The sequence below is a fragment of the Amblyomma mixtum genome, chromosome 5 (genome assembly GCF_055824585.1).
Source record: "Amblyomma mixtum isolate Tamu chromosome 5, ASM5582458v1, whole genome shotgun sequence".
Classification (NCBI taxonomy): domain Eukaryota; kingdom Metazoa; phylum Arthropoda; class Arachnida; order Ixodida; family Ixodidae; genus Amblyomma; species Amblyomma mixtum.
The window spans coordinates 104797444-104818629 of NC_143016.1; the positions used below are offsets into that span (position 1 = coordinate 104797444).

The window sequence follows — 21186 nt, forward strand, 5'->3', positions numbered from 1 at the left end:
TCACAAGGCCTAGGAGCTACTAAATCATCCTACGAAATTAAAGTCTGGCTATCATTACTGTCCATCCAATAGTCATAGGCAAAATAAACGACTCGAAAGCCCTGTACCCCGTATATAGCCAGATGACGTGCCGAGAAACGCAGTAACACCGTCGAGTTCACTCAAAGCGCGCCACCATGTTGGCTATCCATCTCACTGAGGTCTTTCAGCATCTGTTAGGGATCGGGCCATATGTGCCTGCCGTCATCGTCCGGTTTCTTCTGCACTTTTCTCTGGATGCGAGTCGTAACATCCTCTTCCAACGTTTCGACCGATCGGGCGTTGCCGAAAACGACGAAACACGAAATACGAGCCCACACGGAACAAAATCCGTATTCTTTCGAAGTAAAAACAAAAACATAACAATAAAAAAGTCTATCTACTTAAATGTCACTCCTCTCGAAATAACTTCCAGTATTAAGACATTAGGTGTTATCTTTCAGCAGAATATGTCATGGGATGTCCACGTGGACAGCATGCTAATTAAGTTACCACAAGTAAATGGGCTAGTATACCGCAATCGCAATTTACTACCACCAAAAATCTCACTGTTAATTTATAATACCTTATTCTCCTCCCGACTCAATTATTGTCACTTAGTTTGGTCTACGACAACTTACGGAAATTTGGAGAAGCTTCACAAGTTGCGAAAAGGTTTGTAAGAGTAATAGAAAATATGCTGTTTTATTCACATACGTATCATCTTTTTCCCAAATACAACATAATTCCTGTTACCAAACTGTTTGATTATATCCTTTGCAAGGCAATTAAGAATGAAAACGCCAGCAACAGTTCATTTCTACATCATCTAGCCAGGTTACAACAACACACTACTACACGCCAGACACGTCACACGGAGCTCTGGAAAGTAAGGACGTTTCGCACAACATACGGCCTATAAACACTACAGTATAAACTACCCCGGTTACTAAATTATTTAAATCATAAACATATCCAACTTGAAAAGGTGACGTTCAAAACACTCCGCCGGTATTTCAACATGTACTAGGACACTTCGCTTGCCATTCATGTTTACTTTGTCACGTTGTTGTTTACCCTGACTGTACCGCTTGTCTGTATTCACTTTGATTTGAATTTTATTTGAAGCAAAAATGTGCTTAATTTATCTGTTACTTTCGCTAAACTCATTGCCATCGCACATGAATGTTCCATTGCTTTTGTAAGTGCTTTCTAACTTCATTCTAACCCATTTTCTGTATAACTTTATGTAGTTCTTATGAGTCATCGTAATTGCAGATGTTTTCATGTTTTGTTCTATTTTGTTTTTGGATAAGACATGCCATTTCATGGCGCCTATGATGCTGTCAAGTGTATGGGGGGGGCCTCCGGCTTTGTCAAGCTGTCGCTTGTGACAGCTTTTACTGCGGGTCTCCCGCGCCATGTATTCATTAGGCGCAAATAAAACCATTATTATATTATATTATATTATATTATATTATATTATATTATATTATATTATATTATATTATATTATATTATATTATATTATATTATATTATATTATATTATATTATATTATATTATATTATATTATATTATATTATATTATATTATATTATATTATATTATATTATATTATATTATATTATTCGTATTTCACGCTTCCCTGCCTTATTGTGCCCTGTCATTGGATGTTCAGTTTCTTGACGTTAAATCCTACACACGATACCATATCATACCATACCAAACCGTGCCGTACCGTGCCATACCGTACCGTAGAGTTCACACCTACACAGATGTCATCATAGGAAGACAAAGCACGACCGCTCCTTTGCTCAACACGCATTCGGCTGACGTGCTAAACCTCATCGTCGCCTGGAGGCGCCAATATGAGCACGACTGAGGGTGTGTGACTGGAGGGGCGCTGCGTACAAGCACCGTGCACAACAAGGCAGGAGCGCATTTTTATCGAACGGTGCTTTATCCCAATTCTATTATGCTGTACTTTGCGAAAAACAGCCTGAATGGAGATGGCGTGATGAGGAATAGCGCAGCGGGAGACAATACAGCATAACTGGAGGGTCGAAATAACAAAAGAACAAGAAGAAAAGGGTGAAAAACATAAGGTGGGAATGGGGATTGCCTACTTCTCACGCATCGTTTGTTTTCGCGACCGAAGTGGTGCAGCCAGCCTCAAGAGATGGCCTCGAGATTAAGGAGGAGGTCCGAAAGCTCATAAAGAAAAGGGTGCCGAATTGCTTTCTATCCTTACAGCAAAGGAAAAATGACAAGAAAAAGATAAACATAACCAGGCTTTATGCCCAGGTCTTCCTCGCTTGTGGCTGTATTTACCTCAATGATATTTGTGTGCGCATGTGTGCGCGTGTGTGCGCGCGTGTGTGCACGTGTGTGTGCGTACGTGCTTGCCAAGAAAGCCTTGGGAATGCGAGCACAAGCCGGACTTCACCAGGTTTAAAAGTTTCAGTGTCAGCCAGTTAATTTTTCTTTTCTGCGTTTATTTTAAAACCCCTTACCACCCGTTTCCCTCCCACCAGGGCACTGTGCACGTTTTCATTTGTGTCTCGTTCGATTTAGACACAATTTCTTCCGACTTCGTACTTTTCTGCTTTCTTTTTTCAAAACAGGTGGCTCGACGGAGTGGAGGGAGTGGGCGGAACCTTCTGCTGCTCGCCCTTGTTGACCATGCGCTGCAAAAAACGAAGTGGCTCTCCAAACAGGTCGCGACGGCGCGCTCGCATTTGGCAATAGGATGGTGCACGAAGGAAATGCGTGGAAGGGGGGGGGGGGGGGGGGGGGGGTGGGGGAGGGGCGGTGCGATAGTTCTCTACTCGACCGTTATCTTTTCGGGCGTCGTCTTCAAGTGCGCTTCTCCCTCCTGGCGTTGTTCTCTCACGACTCTTCCATCTTTATATTCCTAGCGAACGGGTTCAAGAAATCTGGTCGGTGGGGGGATCGGGCGTTACTCGAAAACGGAAGCAAGCAAACCGAGAGCCTATCCTTTCCGTTCCCCAAACTCGTTTCCGGCGTTGTTCCACCGAAGAAGCACTTCGTGTTTCCGGAAGCGTGCCGAACATTTTACTTTGCTCTTGAGCCGCTCTATTGAACCCGGGGGATTCATCCGAGATCACTAACCAAGCACACGGCTCATATCGTAAGAGAAATAGCGACGCAACAGGAAAAAAAAATCGAGTGGACGAGAAAACGGAGCCCGATCTCGTGGAATAGGAAGGTTGGAAAAAGAGAAAAAGTAGGGGCATTGCCGGTGCAGGTTTAAAAGCAGCGAGATGCGTTTCGTGTTTTCCGGTCTAAATTAGGAGCAATGGCAACCTGCCAAAGGGTTCCTGTCGTCGCCATTTAAATATGCAAATTGTGCGCACGTTCGCCGAAACGAGCTGCTGCAGACGATCAGGCAAAGAGCTTTGGCAGCGATTTTCCGCGTTGTTTTGGCGCTGGTCTACGTAACTTAAAATAAGCAAAAACACTGCGCTCTGGTTAGTGTTAACGTTTAGGAATTAAACAGCTTGCCTGATTGTTCACGTTAGGTCTATTTTTGTTGGATCTCCCGAAACCCACAGAGACCATTGACGAAGGGAAACTACGCACTTGGATGTGCATAACAAATTCTACCTTACTGTGAGCAGCGCCAGCGCTGCGCAAATAGTCTCGGCCGCATTGAGCGGCTCGGTCGACCCATTAAACTGCAATCGCGTGCCTGTGCACTTACATTGCTTTTCCTGACTTAAAAAAGCCTTAAAGTACAATTTGGCTTTTACACTTATTTATGTGCACCCAACTTACTCTATAAAGTTTTTTTTTTATTTCGTATTCTGGCAGGCAATATTTCGTTTCAGGTGCGATGTGTTATGCTGGCAACTGGTCGCGTTAACAGTTTTCTGGAGAAATGTCCTGGACAGCTGAGAACGTCGATTGTGTTCAGACTGTGTCATTTCTTTGTTCTGCTCTGTAGCTCCAAAGCACCCCACAAGATGGTTTTTCAGTCGATTGAAGTTAGTAGCCGGATTCTCGCTCTTTAGTATCGTGAACAATACAGTTTTTAGGGGCAGTTAGGCTGGTGCTGACTAAAAAGATGAAAATATAATCAGCCCCCACCTCAACAGCTTACGCATAACAGGTTTAACGCAGTGATAAAAATAAATGAACACATTCTTCCGGACGAATTGATTTTCGCACACCCGAGGTTAGAAAAATAATACGCATGTTATCGCTTTGCTTTCCTTTATAGGTCTGAACGGCCACATACCTGTATACTGCTGTTTTCGCTCTGCTGAAGTAATTAGCTGGAGTCTTGCTTTTTACCAACGTGGAGAGTACAATTCTACATATAGTGTCCCGTGGGCGTGACGGCAGTGCGGCAGTCAGGAAGACAAAGTAAAAGGCTTTCAAAAAAAACTTTTTATAGGGCTCTCTTGCTTCCCCAAAGAACTGAAAATCTCCCCCATTCCGACAGCAACAAATGGGCTTGCCGGTCACTGAAGAAGAGGATCATCGCCGCTCCCGGGCACGCTCAGTTTAAAGCGGATGATATTTCAAGATTCACAGATTGCAACATAGTACTAGCGCTAAAATACACACAAATGACAGAATTACAGCGAGCTGATACACATAGGAGAGACGCTAGACTTCAACTGCCGATTATTGCCCACGTATGTGAAGAAATCACTATACGCACCTGTACATGCTCGAATTATCTTCGATTAACATGATCGCAGGTTATCGCCGAACCAGAGTGCAGACAGAAACGTAAATTCAGATAGGTTGAAGCGCGTGCTTTTCTACCTTCCGCCCTCGTGAGGAAAAGCGCCTCAAATAACATAAATAAATTCATTCAGAAATGACACTTTTCGTAATTACTTACCCCTTTAGCCGGTAAGTCTGTTCAGTGTCAACATATCTGGGAAAGGTCTATTTGCGTAGCGGATCAACAGGAGAGCATTCGGTTGAACATACACTGCAGCGGTGGCAGGATTTACAACAAGAAAAATCTCTCGCACAACTATCGGTGTAAAATCACTCATTCGGCGATGCGGAGACTAGTCATCTTTAATGCACGTCCGGCAAAACACCCCAGGCAAAAGATAGCGCCTTACAGTCATAGCCATATCCGAATTGCCCTCGAACGTTTTTTTTTTTTTTTTTCCACGGCTACATCAACTTCGCAAGCCGGTTTTTCCCCCTCGAGACGGCGAAACCTAAGCGGCTCTCATCTCGGTATGAACCACGGCAAGATGAAAAAGGGTGCAAATTGAAATAATAAAAAAAGCCTTGCTCGAAAGAGGCGCTGGAACAAAACAAAACACAACAACAACGTGACATGCCGCCCAACTTTCTCAACACGAACAAAATAAAAAAAATGACACTCCGCATTCTTGGAAGGCATTCAGGAATACACGAAAGGAAGCTGAAACACACTACCATAAACAAATAATGGGGAAGTGAACAGGATGAGATAAACACCCTTCAAAATCCAGCCTAAGCGAGTCAAAAGCAACGGCTCTTGGGGAAGAGGTGTTCCGAGTGGAAGACGCTAAGGAGATAAGCCCGAGGATGAAGACGAAAATTATTTACTTTTATTTGCCAGGGAAGGCGCGTCTATCTTCGTACTTGAGGAGAGGAAGTTCGATCCCTTCCTCGGGATATCCGCGTCGACGCGTGTCCCTATATCTTCCCGGCGACGTGCCCGCGCTACCCGTGTGTACAGATACGGCCAGCGGCCGTATATGGGCCGTGCGAGTGTCTCGATCCTCAACGGCGCGATCGAGAAGGCGAGAGGACCGCGACGGACACTTATCGAGAAGAATGACCGCAAGAGTAAACTGCCTTCCTCGCCTCTGCAGCGTCTCAGGTCTTTCACCGTCGCAAACAACAAGAGCCTTCCTTATTTCCTTTTTGCCTTGTGGGACGCTCCTTCTCTCCCTTTCTCCTGCTTTGCTGCTGGTGTTCGCCCTGCACTTCTCCGCTCCTGGTTTTGCTGCTTTGCTTTGCTTTCCTGCTGAAAGCTTCCTGACTCCTGACCGTACCTCTCTTCATCGCGTGGCTGCACAGGCGCTGTTGTGTAAGAAATTTTACACCGGCCTTCTCTTCAGTCAAGAGAGCCGAGGGCGCTTGGCGTTTTGGAAAGACGGTTCTTCACGGCGTGTATGTCCCAGGTGATCGGCGGCGGTTCCACGCAAAACCGCTGATCCCGTCATCGACGTAGCTGGATGTATTTGGGACGTTTAGCGTGTTTGTTCATTGAGCAGAATAAAAACAAATTCTTTTGTTTGCTGAAAGAGAATGCAACGTGTGCAATAGCATCAAATCATCAATGAACTGAAATATAGCAAAGAAATTTCGCAGCGGTGCACCACTGCTGGCGGGTTTTTACCCTTTCCGGTTTCTGAGAATTGACACTGATCTCTTTTCTCTTTTAGCAGATTGTTAGAAGGTCATGACAACGGATAGAAGCATTTTTGGCAACTACTCCTAAGGTGCTCATTTCGGTGTTGGTTTTACTTTTAATTGCGACTTCGATGCCTCGCGATGAACGTACTAGTTTCCGTCTAAATTATTCTTTCGGCCCACGCATTCATTATCTGCCGTTAGGTGTCTCGTTTTAATGATAAGAGCTCCACTCGGGGTGAATACCTTTCTACTACTCTCGGTATTTCAAAACCGTTACGTCGCTACCAACTGTGCCATAGCATCGACGCCACCATGCACTCGCAGCCGTTACAAGGGGGCTAGTAAACTGAGCCTTACATAGCGGACAACAGAGCAAACGTGCCACCTTTGTGCAAGTTTGGCATTGAAGATTCACGCAGAAGAAATGAGCGTGGTTGTTTCACAATCGCACGAAAAGTTTCCAACCATTGACGTTCTTCTCGTGAAGAATAGGCTCTGCAAGAATATGGGCACCGGTCTTTCAGGTTCCGTGCCAAGAAAGGGAGAGCGTTTACTTCGTTTAAGAGCATATATGAAGTGCTTGAAATGACAATAGCTTCGAGGTTCGAACACCAAGGCCATGGGCTGGGCTTCCATGTGAGCCAACGCTAGCCGGGCACTCCGGGAGGCGGTTGTGGGTTGTTCATGGAGAAAGGGGATTCTTAGTGCCAGAAGACCCTTAGTAAGATTAAAACAAATACACTTCCTACAATCGCTAGAGTCCACCCCTGTCGAATCTTTCGTGATGCTTACTGCTCCAGCTCACATTCGCCGTACACCAACTCGGAACATCAATTATTACAGTGTGTGCGAAAAATACCTTATTTCTTAAAGAAAAATACCACAGCATTTAAGCGCGAATTTTCGTCCCTGTGACAAATTATCGCACAGTGTAGAACGCCTCGTTATATCTTCCGGGTAACTCAGGTAATAAACGAGTAGAGCTTCTAACGTGCGACTCTAACCCTTCTGTCATGCTACCTAGCTATCTTTGCCCCGAAAAAAACGCTTTCAGTTTCTTGCTCGCAAGAATTGCGAGCATTATGGAACCCGTGTACAATCTCTAACATTGTTACTTCAACACGGCTATCGGAGGAAACTGAAGTGCACTTGTGGCTCTCGTGCACTGCTCTTCTGATTGCTTCAGTCGCTCACAAAACAAAGTTATGTTGTTGCCAAATTGAATGGAAACTGCTGTTAAACGAACTTCCTCCTGTACGGATTGCTTCTTTAGCTTTCTTTAATGTTTTTTTTTTCTTCTTTAGACGCACATATATTACCACCTGCACTACGCTGTGATTCTCTGCTACGTGCCTCGCTTTATAGATAGCGAATGATCCGTTCACTGCAGCATAATGATCGTTGCTTCGTTAAGCAGCGGCTTTCAGACTTCTCGCAGGAAAACTTCCGGCTAGAGTTCGATCTATCTTCGCTCCATGCAGGCACAAGTGAAACAATATTGCAAGTGCACTGCCATTATAACGCAGTTTTGTAATCGACGTAACAGCGCTTCGTTAGTTAAGTTTCGCTTCCCTAGCTTTTTGTTTCATTAATCAAGCGAATGGGGATTCATTAATCAAGTGTCAGCACAGCGAAATCTGCATGCAGCCGAGTTCCCTCGCTGCAGCCATTAAGCTGAAAGGCAACAGATGGCGAAAACGATTTGGTTCTCCCACAGTATCAAGACCCAACGTTAGCCATTTTCCGGACTGCTGACACTATCCCAGCGGTTCAAAATGTAAAGACTGGGAAATGGAACAGGAAAGTCTTTTAATGCGTAAGGGTGAAAATAGAGAACACATGATCGTAATGGTGCGAGCTCATTATAGGTAACTATAGTATTAACAGAAACAATAACAACATCACCGTCTTTGTTCACAGCTTAGACAAGGATGAGGAGTTAAGATGTGCTTACCGCTCTTGCGAACATAAATTTATCTCTATACTTAGGAGGAAAAGAACGGCAATGTAGCATTAGGAACAGAAAAGGCCATCTTTGATTAGAGAGCCAAGGCGAATTATTAGTGCTCTAGAGAAAGCGAAGTGGATGTAACGCACTTCTTCTGGACATGCAACACGGAGAACAGACATCGGAAAGTCTGTCTCGCTAATAGGATCACGGCAAGCAAAATGTAGTTCGCGGCTATAGCAGTCGTGTGAAGTGATGAGGCTACCAATTATGGAGAGTTAATGCTGTCTTGGCTGGTGCAGGGGAGGGCGAACTGGTAGACAAAAGGGGTAAAAGCCACTGTTCCGCAGTGGAGTTGTCCTGATGAGTACGACGTCATCATGACGATTACAAGAGTACATGGGCTGTGAGGCCATTTGTGGTGGAGAACACCGCCTCACGAAACCTCTACCAGCGCTTTATATTCCAGATTAACCCAAATAAGGCTCCAGACCTTAGAAAGTAGCACTGTTCTCCTACCCTTTCAGGCCGAGAATTTTTTTTTTTTAATGCGATAGAATGAGAAGCCCGATCGGAGAAAGAAACTGCACGGGGTGTCACAAAAACCGGTGATTTGTTGAGGACCTGGAACACCATTATAACATCACCCGACCGGCAGTGACGTCACTAAACAGCAAGTGATGTCGGTAGGCGTGACTTGGCCGAGTTGGCAGGTGCGCTGGTCACGGGACATGGCTGAGTGCGGTGGTAGGTGCGCTTGGCTGTGGTTAAAACCTGTCTAGACAGCCCTGCGCATCAGGTTGACATGGAGCCAGAATCAACGTCGCGTGTGTCTAACGTTCTGGATAATCCCCGCCAGCGTAGAGGGCGACCACGGAAGTATATCGCTGAAGAGGGAGCATCGGCGGCTCCTCAGGCTGAGCGTACGCGGCGAGCAGAAATTACGAGAGAGGAGAAGCAGACCGATGAGGACTTGACTTTAATGCTATGGCGTTCGGTAATGTTATGAAGTATTCGGTAAGGTTTTTTCTCAGGATGCGCGGATAGAGAAAGCAACTAAGGTTTAATTGCTGTCGACGTTTAGCCATGTCTACATGACGAATATACAAGAAGAATTAAAACTGCCACTCAGGTATTAAATTCTCGGAGACAGGCTGTTTGACGCATTATGCGTTTACTTTTTTCTAACCTCTGTATAGGAGAATAATAAAAAACTCTGCTTTGCACTCGAATGCTTCAGGAGTTCCTTTGAGGCGTACAACCGCAAGCGTTATAGCAAAAATATATGTCCTAGGCGCGGGCGTTCCGCATGGCAGTGAAGTAAACAAGTAACAAAACTATCTCCACCTCACTGTGCAAAAGCCAACTTGCGTAACTTATGCTGGTTACGCACTTTATTTTTTGATAAAAAAGGCGGGATCTATTTCTTGCACGTCAGGTCTATCCTCGATTATGCCTCCATTATTTGGGACCCATATCAGGCATACTTGATTGAAGCAATTGAAAAACTCCAAAATCAGGCTGCACGCTTCGTATCCAATAATTATAACCCCTTCCAAAGTATCACTGAGATAAAATCACTGCTGGGCTGGGAACCGTTAAACAACAGAAGAAAAAATTTGAGACTTAAATTCTTCCACCGCATCTTCTATAATCAAACAGGAATTGATAGCCGTAACTACCTTTTGGAACCAACTTACGTCTCGACTCGGCACGACCACTCCAAGAAGGTGCGCGAATACAATACTAACACAAACAGTTTTTCTAAATCATTCTTTCCACAAACTGTGAAAGACTGGAACTTGCTGCCGGAAGAGTGTGTTTCAGTCTTTGATAATCGCGATTTTTACTGTCGACTGTATTCCTGACAATCTAATCCTTTCTTACTATTGTTCAATATTTCTGTTACCTTTAATAATCTTCACTTATTGTTTTGTTTTACTTTGATGTTAACTTCGCTTAATGTTCTTGTTGCTTTTTGTGTGAAAATGAATGCGTTGTTTTGAAACTGTCTCCCCTGCGGTAATGCCTTCGAGGCGACGCAGGTATTCTGTAAATAAATAAATAAATAAATAATGAAATCACTAAACTATGCGCAATACTCTGGAATGACGACGTCATAACGATATATGCTATCGCACCTGCTTCCCTGCTCGACTGTATAGTGAGACGCTACAAAGCAATATGCAATATCTATTGGTTTAGCATTTGACAAGTCTTACGTCATGAACTGCAGCAGTTTACGCAAGACTTGAGTAGTTTACCAACGTTAGTCAGTTATTAGTCGCCAGGATAAGGAACGATACAAACAACGAAAAAGACTGAATTCCGCCAGCCACTGCATTGCACACTCAACGTTGAACTTTATTTCCCAGAAATATTTGTGGGTTACGAGTCTAAAAGCTATTCTCCAGTAGCTTAACAAAGCCCAGGTGGCTTTTAAATCAGGCCCAGGGGAACAAAATAAGTAAGGTACGCAAACATAAATATATATTATTTTCGAAAAAAAAGTGTGCAAGGCTATCAAATGACAGCAGATATTTACGTATGCATGAACACACCCAGGCAACTCAGCTAGAAAAATGCACTCCTCAGATAACAGCCTACGTATGTGAATATCGTAACACTATGGAAGCAACTTATAAGCAGGTTCGAATCAGTAAAAGGCATGAGCAAATGCCATAAAAAAATCTATACAGTTAAAAATAGAACGCGATTGCAAATGTTTAAAAAGCTATGATAGCTGAACAGGCATTTGCTTTTGGTATGCTTATATTTGTTTAATGAGGACGGAAGAATGAGTTAAAGGACTGCACCACAGTGCTCGAAATACTTCTAGCACCGCGGACTGGAGCTTGTAATTGTTACGAAACTACTCCGTCAACCATGTATTGTCGTGTGTGCTTAGGACTTCAATGTGACGTTCTAATAGACCAGATTTCAGTGAAGGTTGTAAGGCTGGGAGGTGTGCGATAATATAACCGAAAAGGTCTCTATTCATACGCATGGTCAGTGAGAAGCATATTCTACCTGTGAAAAAAATGTGCTATGTGAGATAAGTAGTCAAGACGAAGTGCGGGAGGAAAAGCCTTTTTTTTTTGTAAAGGCTATTTGGAGACGTTAAGAGAAACTATATTTCGAACCCCGCGATTGTGTGCCGGATAACAGAAATTTTCGCAACCATTATCTTTAGACTATAGTGCTTTACGGGTGTTTTTTGCTCTGTTCTCTGTTTTCCTGACAGTATTACCCTACATAAAATCGCACAGACGCCTCATATATTCCCCATATTGCACACTTTCCGCTGCATTCCACGTTTTTCCCCATTCCAAACAGCGGATTTCGGATAGCGCTCCAACTAGCTGTGCAAGTTGGTATTTGATGCTGTAGTAAATATTGAACTATTTTCATTGAATTTATGGTTTATGGGCGTCTCTTTTCGTTTCCTGTACTCCCGTTTCGCTACTTTATATTTATGCTACATATATTTACGCACATATATTTATGTTCATATGTATGTACTGTTTATTCATACCAATAAAGTGTTCTTGTTATTAGTAACATCCCAAAGCAACTCAGGCTATGAGGGACGCCGTAGTGAAGAGCTCCAGAAATTTCTAGCACCTGGGGTTCTTAAACGTGCGTTGACATCGCACAGCGCACGGGCCTCTAGAATTTCACCTCCATTGAAATTCAGCCGCCGCGGCCGGGATCGAACCCGCGTCTTTCGAGTCAGCAGCCGAGCGCCATAACTACTGAGCCATCGCGGTGGCCCTCAAATCGGAGGAGGCGTTTAAGGTTCGCCTTAAGGGTGTGACGCGTTAGCTATAGGGGGTTAATGCCCATATATGCGGGATTGGTGATTCTCTACTTCACATTCATAGATCGCGGCGAGTCCTCATATACCACTACCAGAGCAGTGCCGCAGTTGTTAAGAAATGCGCCACTGCACTGGCCGGTGGCTGTTTCCATCACTGTCACCGGTAAGGATTGTGCGATGCCAGTCGCAATTCCGGAGCAACCCTGCAGCTGGCGCGACGCTCCTCGGAACTTATCCGAGCTTACCCGAGTAACTCCGGTAAGCTTGGGGTAGTTTGGAGCACAAGGAAAAACAAGAACAAGATTCTCGCTAAGGGTTGGTACGTCTGGGTAGTGTATTTGCACTAAATAGAGATGCTTTAAATTACGTTTAAGAGATGCCTTTCTTTCACTTGCGCCCCGCCGTGGTGGCTGAGTTGTTATGGCGCTCGGCTGCTGGCCCGAAAGACGCGGGTTCAATCCCGGCCGCGGCGGTTGAATTTCGGTGGAGGCGAAATTCTAGAGGCCCGTGTACTGTGCGATGTCAGTGCACGTTAAAGAACCCCAGGAGGTCGAAATTTCCGAAGCCCTTCACTACGGCGTCCCTCATAGCCTGGGTTGCTTTGGGACGTTAAACCTCCGATAAAACAATCCTTTCATTTGCGTTGCATATTAAGCGTAATCGGGTGAAGCTGAAAGCAATAATGGTACTCTTCTTCTCTCTTAGAAGTGGCCGACCCACTCACCCATCCGTCATCATCTTAATGGCTTAGGTAAAGGTAACCGAGGAAGAAAAAAAAAAACCTTCCGCGTAAAGCAGTTATGCCAAGAAAACAAGTGTGCGCGTGGATTAAAACCGAACAATATAATAAAGCAGTGAACGGCTACTGACAGAATCACACGTATACACAGTACAGAGTTGTAAAACACATTGTTAGCGAAGAAACTTAATTTCAGGATTGCAATTGCATGCGGCCTAAAAGAGACATATGCAGCCTAATTCTGAATGCAGAAATCACGGAGTGTATCACTGAATCTGAAATAATGTGCTCGTGTTGTAAAGAAATTAAATTTATTCGCCAAAGTCACGCTGCACAGACTTACGAGGGCGCGTGTAATGTAATGAACAAGTGCAAAGACTGAGAGAGAGAGAATTGGAGAGGAACAGAATTAAAGAGATGCTTGCACGCATGTCCCTTTACAAGGTGCATCAAACACTGATCACGTTCGGTGGTGTTGTTTAATTGTTCAATGTTTAATTTAAAAGTTAATTGCCCGAATCGATAAAAAGACGCGCCAGTCGTGTGTTGCAAAAGGTACTCTAGTTGGGCCTGAATGATAGGTATAATGAGGGCACAGGCACGGAGAATTCGGGTAATGATAACCATTTCGCGCTTGATTTACGGAGGCGCTTAGCTAAGGGGGAATTACGGTGCACAAGAGTGTTCACCATCGAACAAGCGGCGCACTGGACACCACGTAGCAGCGGCTCCACCTTCGAAGGGCGCCTCGGATACGAACGCGGCCGCTTATCCGGCCCGAGTGAATAATTCATGGACGCCAAAGGGAGCGCACCGTATTAAATCAATGGAAAACACATCCATCTCGACTGTTCCTCAGCCGGAACTCTTCCTTTTTTTTTTCTGCCAAAACCATTTCGTGTGAAAAATGCTCGACGTATACTGATTTCGGGACCGAGCCTGCAGCGGGAGAAGCTTCTGGACTCTGTATTCTCTTCGGACTCCCGTCTGGTTCTCGACAGAGTTTGCAGGAACCTGGAAGCAACGCTCTATATGTTTTATTTATGAACGCATTTATTATCATAGCTCGCAGCGCTGCTTCAGCCTTCGGGGTAAGGAAGAGATGGATACATGAAGGCCCGAGAAAAGACGGCGACGAATTTATCAATCGTTGTCGAATTTCTTAGAATTTACTTCATTAGGAGGGAGGCACTTCATGCATGGATGCAAGTCGTGCTTTAATATCCTGGGATCACAGAAGGACAGTTATCTTGAACTGCCACGATTGAAATGCCAGCTTCACATCAGTGGGCAGTAGTCAAGTCAGCAAACCTCCATGTAACATTACATTTCTCTTTACGCATTCTGTTCACTGCATAATATATGACAACCGACAAGAAAACGAAGAAAAAAAGAGCTGTTCATTCTCCATCCTCTGTCTCCCGCCTCTGGCGCGCGAAATGAAACTTGCTTCATGCATTATTTTCATTGCGCGCCGTTTGAGTGGTGGTGCCCTGAAATAAAGTCATCACGCCTACTTTATCTGTCACTTCAGATTAAAACCGCAACGCATGTTTTAAATCTGATACGGAGAAACCATTCGATGCTGTACGCGCGTTCATTGCGCCTACTATGTCGTAGTTCAGCCATCGCCTTCGCTCTCCGTCTTAACTTCGAACAAGAGGGGGTGACCTGGGTATCTGTTACAGCCAGCGTCGTCACTTCGGTTGACGCGGTCGTTGCGACGCGCCTGGTCTTTCAATCATTCTGCTCACATCTTTCAGCTCTCCTCTGTCTACACGTGGCAGAGATTGTAGCTCAGCTGATCCAGTGGGCAGGCCCGTGCTTTCATCCTTCCTTCAGTGCAGACAACAACAACTTCGATACACGGGACCCGTTCGAGTCCCAAAAGATAAATTTGTCTTTTTCTTTTTTTTTACTTTGGCGACACTACTTTTTTTATGGCTGTCACGAAAAAAAAAAACTATGGTAACGCTAAAGTTACTTGAAAAGTGGAATGCGGTCGCATTAGGTTTTACATAAGGCGGGGTTTTATTTTGCAAGTCGTGTGTGTATTTGCGTCAGCTTCATTGCAATTGACTCTCCATGAACCGCCATATTTGGACTGTAAGCTGCAGTAGCAGGTATCTGCGTTGCTGAGACGGTGCCGGCATTTTACATGTGCCCCATTTTCAAAGCGATAGCGTTAAAGCTCCCGTTGACCGGACTCGCCGTCCTCGTCGTCGTCGGAGGAGGAGGAGAAGGCGGCGGCATTTGAGCTAAATATCCCCAGAGAACCAACCTAGGTGGGCCACCTAGGTCAGGTGACCTTGTAACGTCACGTAATGTGCCCTCCGGATTGTGAGCAAACTGTCCACTGTGGTACGTGGTAGTTTAATTAATGATTTGTCGCGAGGGGTTTCTCAGAAAGAGCAACCTGGTTCTCACAAGCCCCACCGCGGTGGCAGTAGCTGCCATTGTTGGGAGGTGGCTCATCTTTTAACTGCTGCACCACTCTTCAAGGACTCGTGTGAGGACTCCCAGCAATCTGTTCCGCGTATATGGGCGTTAACTTAAAGGCCACCTGTAGCAATTTTGAGAAATTCGCAATATTCAAGGATTCAAATCTATATAGGCCATAGGTAAAGCGTGCCAAATGTTTTGCACTAGCATTTAAAATAGTGACGTAATTGACGATTGAAATTTGCACTTCTCCTCAATGCACCGAAGGGCTGCAGTGAAAATTAGTGTGACGTCACGGAAGGTATGATTTCAAATTACCGCTGTCGTCGGCCACACTTTCCCCTATCCCGTTAGACGCCGCAAACAACTCTCGGCAGGGTTTGCCTTCGGCGGCGTTGGTTTTTTCCTTCAAAGCAGGCGTTTGGGCGTTAGAAAGGTACAGATACCTTTGATGACGTCATCATGCCCCCTCCCCCCCTTGGCGTTGTGCGCTGCGGAGAAGCTTGAAGGGCGTCCGGATTTTAATCGGCGATTACTTCACTATTTCAAGTCCTAGCTCAAAAAGACTTCGCATGCTTTACCTGCAAGTTTCACACATTCGACCCTCTTAAGTTCGTTGATTTCTAAAAGTTGTGCAGTTTCCCTTTCAAGCGGAGCTTAAATGTTCTCTCCAGTTTTTTCTTATTTTTTTTTATTTCAGGTATTGATCTAAGTTGCTGTCTAGAAGCTACGTTGCTCTTAACTGGGTAGGGAGGTTGTGATCACGTCACAAGACCACGTGACTTCTCTCGTAAAGTCATTAATTTATTTTACACCCGCCACAGTGGGCAGGTTGCTCACGATCGGGTGGCCAAGTGGCCACATGCCACGGTGTGCCGGTTGTGATGGCGTCATGTGGTCTCGCGACCTCTCTCGACTAATGAGCGAATTTTATGTCAGCTATTATCCGCGAGGTTTTGGCGTGACTGCTACTTCAGTGTTCTTGTATTAAAATCCTGTCTCAAAGTGCACAAAACTGCAATGTTTCTGTTTGAAGCAGCCCAAGGTACCAGCTCACCATAGGCATTTGAGAATACTGACCTTTAACTTCTAAGATGATTGCGAAGTGAAGCCCTACACTCCTCGCTATTTCTGAAGTGACAGTGGTTGTATTCGATTGCTGAGACGAGATGGGAAAAATAGGCAGATAAAGTTCCAACCAGGCCCTCATTGAATGCACTTCGATAGTGATATCCTGAGAATTAAGCTTGATGAACAATGCATGTTAGAACTAGAAAACCCATAACTACGTTAATACCTTTCCAGAGACTTATTATAATGGCGGCAACTTTCAATAAGGAACAATATTTTTCCCTCATCAATATTATTGTATTAGGTTTCTTTTGTAAAACCAAATCATAGACCAACGAACCATAATTGCTCACTGTAATGACTGTTGTTATCGCAACCGAGAAAGAACAATGTGAAAAATTTGGTGGACAAAAAATAAGGTATCAAAGTCCTTTCAAGCGTTCAGAGAAATTACGCATTTTCCGAAATGCATTCCAGTGATCTAGAATACGGCGTATTTCAATTCAGGTCGCTTTTAAGGGATGGTTGCAGCCCACCTTTGATGAGATAATTGCTTGTGAGTGCCACCCAGTTCCGAACTATTCTGGAAATATCCAGAATTGCTTAATATAACGGTTTTTTTTATCCTGATTGAAGAGTTCTTCATTTAATCCGATATCAGGAAAAATTCTAGTATCCTCGTCACAGTAATTGATTTACGATATGCTTGCAGACGGGGAATACTGTACGAAGCAGGAGAGGTTATTCTCGAGTTTGTATTTTATTTTGAGTGACCTGTTTTCAGTGCAGCGCTCTAGATCTGCTGGATACCATTCGTCGTTTTGTTTTACCACCTGCGAGGGCGCACGCGTGGTCGCTTGGTGGTTTCGATACGGGAATTGAACTGTTTACCTACATTTTTTGAGGCTGTCTTTAAACAAAGTATGCGCGTATGCAAAACAGCATAAGGCTACTGCCCCATCCCGTCTTCATGATTTAGTTATCTGGCGTTTTTATTTGAACTGGCATGTTTCAGAGAAATCGGTGGTTCATCTTGTTAAGACAAAATGTATCGCTCCCGTGCGGGGGTTGGAATATACTGTATTAAAGTTTTCATATTGTTTTTCTGTGTTCTTTCTAGGAAAAAAGTATGTAGGAACCACTTACTGCCGCCGCGGTGGCTCAGTCGCTATGGTGCTCGGCTGCTGGCCCGAAAGACGCGGGTTCGATCCCGGCCGCGGCGGCTGAATTTCTTTGGAGGAGAAATTCGAGGCCCGTGTACTGTGCGATGTCAGTGCACGTTAAAGAACCCCAGGTGGTCGAAATTTCCGGAGCTCTCCACTACGGCGTCTCTCATAGCCTTAGTTGCTTTGGGACGTTAAACCCCAGAAACCAAACCAAACCAAACCGAACCACTTACTGTGCCTTCACGATTCTTTTCGTCCGTCGATTGGCAGTTATTTGCATTGGCTGTTATTTGCACTTTTCGATCTGGTTCTTATCCATACGAATAACAACTACCTTCGCCTTTAAATGCTTTTTAGTTGTGATTTTAGATCAAATAGTACAGGCCTAGCTGCCACGAAGACTTCATCGCTAAGTCTTTCTTTATTCAGTACTGCAAACCTTGTACACGTCCAAGCAGCGTAGGTTAAATCGTAAACAAAACAATAATAAAAATGTTAATAAACACTAAAGTGGGGCGAAAGGCAATAAGGAATCATTCCAGTCGGTTACAGTACGAGGAAAAAATGAAAACTTCAATAAATCTGTTCGTGCAAGATGCGGCGTCAGAGAATTAGGATGATGGTGGCGTGTATACCCCGACGTTGAAAGCGACACATATGGGGCAGGGTTAATGTCAAGATCTTGATTCCAGAGCCCGTAAAGAAATTCCAAACGTAATTTTTTTTCTTCGTTGTGCAAGACTCCCGTACAGTCCAGTACAGTCACAAAGTAGCGATTTGTTTAAAGTTTGCCGTCGCACTGGGTTATGTTGCACATTTCTTACGCATGGAGTGCATGCATAACATAGTGGAGTTTTTTTTTCCTGCTAACTCTCATTGCGATTGCTTAATAATATTTGCGAAAGGGATGGGTCGTACCAAGAACGGCTTCGAGATCGTGTTTGTAGTACTTTTTTTTCAATTTGGCTCCCACCTTAGATGTGTATTGTCAGTTGAGAACAGTTCTTCCAATGCTGATAAAGCAGGCAGTGTACACATTTCCGCGTCCAACTTTTCAGCCTTCTTGCTGGCTCATCCTGCCCCATAATCAGAATCATCAGCTGAGGCGAAGTGACCAACTATGGACGTTTCGCCGAACACAATGCGGCCGCCGTAAAGCTCGCAGCGCTCCGCATCTGCGTAGCTGCACTATATGAGCCGAGCTCGATGCACTGACCGCAAGAAAGTGTCATTCGGGCTCCGCCTCCTGACAGCTGTGCTTTGTTTACATCCTGCACACGTCGAGTGGCGGTCGTTATTCATTCCCCCTCGTGATGACGGAAAGATAAATGAAGACGCTGGAATTCCGAACGAAGATGCTCGAAGCGGCAGTCCGATCGCCCACCGCGTATCCGCCTTTGACGTGCCAGGCGTCAGTGGGCGTCGCGACCGCCATCCTTGGCGGTGGAGGTGACGGATGACGTTATGAGCTCTCCGCCGAGCCTTGTCGTGATGGGCCTTCGGCACCGCTGTCTGCCGCTGCCATCGAGCCGCGACAAGGATACGCACTTAGCGCCAATGGAATCCCCCTAGGCATCTGCGAGCGGCCGTCAAGCATTGTCTCCATCACCTCCCTGGCCGCGTTCCGACAAACGCTCTTGGCGCTTTTTATGGGACGTCCCAGCCTCGATCGTTCCTTTCTCGATACGCTGGTTATCGGTAAGACGACGCTATGACCTTCGCTTATCCCAGGATAAAACCCGCCGATCGTGGCACAACGCCTGACGCTGTTTCTCCGGAGCTGTGCTTTCCACTCATAATTATTATTTCGAGAGCCTTCGCAATTCTTTCAAAAAGGGATCACTATCACCGGGAGGAGGGGGGGGGGGATGAATAAGGATTTTTTAATCAAAGAATAAAGCGTTAGGTTCATGGTTTGCTCCCCTTCATTTCTGGATTTCGACGAAGGCAAAATGCTTACTTGCTTACTGGACTGCTTTTAAGTAGAGGCCACGGATGAACCAATACGAAAAAATGGCCTGTACTCCATTACGATGAAGATGTTGGTGGAGTGAGACCTTCCAGTTTTTAAGAACAGTGAAGAAAAGACAGGAATCGTCTTAGGCACTGCGGTAGAAGGTTAATTATCAATTAATCTTGATAGAATTAGTCCACGATTAAGCATCTGGATTCATATTCCGTGACTATTTCCATCCAACCAGCGTAGGACGATTTAATTATATGCCACTTGACTCCACAGCGCATAGAGTGCTCGTTTTTTGCCTGTGTCCGTTATTTTCTATACTTGCTCATCTTTTCGTCGCTCATATATACAGCCACCACTGTGTGCTAAAAATCTGCCTATATCATACAGCCTAGTTAAGCACAATATTCGCACATATTAAGAAATTTAGGAATTACCCGCCCTTCCTTTCGATTAGGGATTGGAACAGCCTGCCCACGAAAGCAGCCGCTAGTGCAGATGACGTACAATTTGTGAACATGGCAATATATCTATTGGTATTATTGACAGCATGCACTTACGCGTGTTTTGTGGCACGAGTTTTGCAAGTGCAAAGTATGGCCGCTTTACACGCTTTTATCCGACTATGCTCGTTTCCTTACTGCTCCCAACGCCGAACTGCTCTCCAAACTGGTACTTGCGGTGCAAAAAGCCGCCAGTAAGAGAGCAAACAAAGCCTTTTACAGAGGTAACAGTTCCGACTTGTGCAAATACCTCTTCCGTGAACCTGTTAGATGCAGAGCTGACCTATCAATAACTATCAATAACAGTAACTATGAATAACAACATTAAAAGCTTCCTGAAGCTGCAAGCCGAATTTTTCCGGTCCTTCGCGACGTTTCTGTGCGTGGAGCACCGCAAGTGTAAGCCTTTTCTTGCACGCTTACTTGAGTTTAGAAACATCGCGTGACAGTCAGCGACCGTTCTTTGTTTATCATTACGTCCAATGATTTTCACCTGCGTTTAGCCCCGAACTTTACCGTCGGGTTCAGTTTTCTAGCTCATTTCAATGTGGAAGCTTCAAGCAGTCTCAAGATGATATAGCATAAACCATCCCGAATATTAAAAAAAAAGTACAGCCGTTTAGAGCGGCGCACCAGTTCGAACAGCTGCTATTCCTTTCCACCATGAGTCCTTCCGAGCTCAGCGCTCAGTCCAATGGCCCGCATCAAGCCGGAGTGAACGAAAGCGCGCGGGCTCACCCTGGATTGTCTTGACCCAGCGGTGCATCGTGCGACGCAGCTTACGGCGGCGTGGGGATATAGGCCGGCGCATACACGACGGAGACCGTGGAGAGATAGATAGCCCCAGAGGAAGCCGGAGCAGTTTAGTGGCGCCAATTTATCTTGCCGCTGCGCCAAGACCGAGTGGCTTAGCTTGTCCCACTAAGCCCCTCCCCGACTCATTGGTCCTCTCTGCCGGGCATGGCGCGCGTATACTAGTGGCGTCTGTTAGCCGCTGCTGGAGGTTCAAGAAGGGAGAGAATCTATTTTCGAGGACCGCGGTCTCGGCGACCGGGACTAAAAAAAACTGGCGTGCTCGGTTTGCAAATCGCCGACATATGTCTGGATCTTG

At 45.2% G+C, this 21186-nt stretch overlaps 1 protein-coding gene across 1 annotated transcript in view; it reads right to left on the reverse strand.

Annotated features, from left to right (window-relative positions):
- LOC149343250 (5-hydroxytryptamine receptor-like) overlaps nt 1–20907 on the reverse strand; it is a 62378-nt gene extending 41471 nt beyond the window's left edge. Inside the window, exon 1 of the mRNA XM_089545791.1 lies at nt 20814–20907. The gene's annotated coding sequence lies outside the window, so the exon portion shown is untranslated. The remainder of the gene's footprint in view (nt 1–20813) is intronic.
- Nucleotides 20908–21186: the final 279 nt, after the last annotated feature.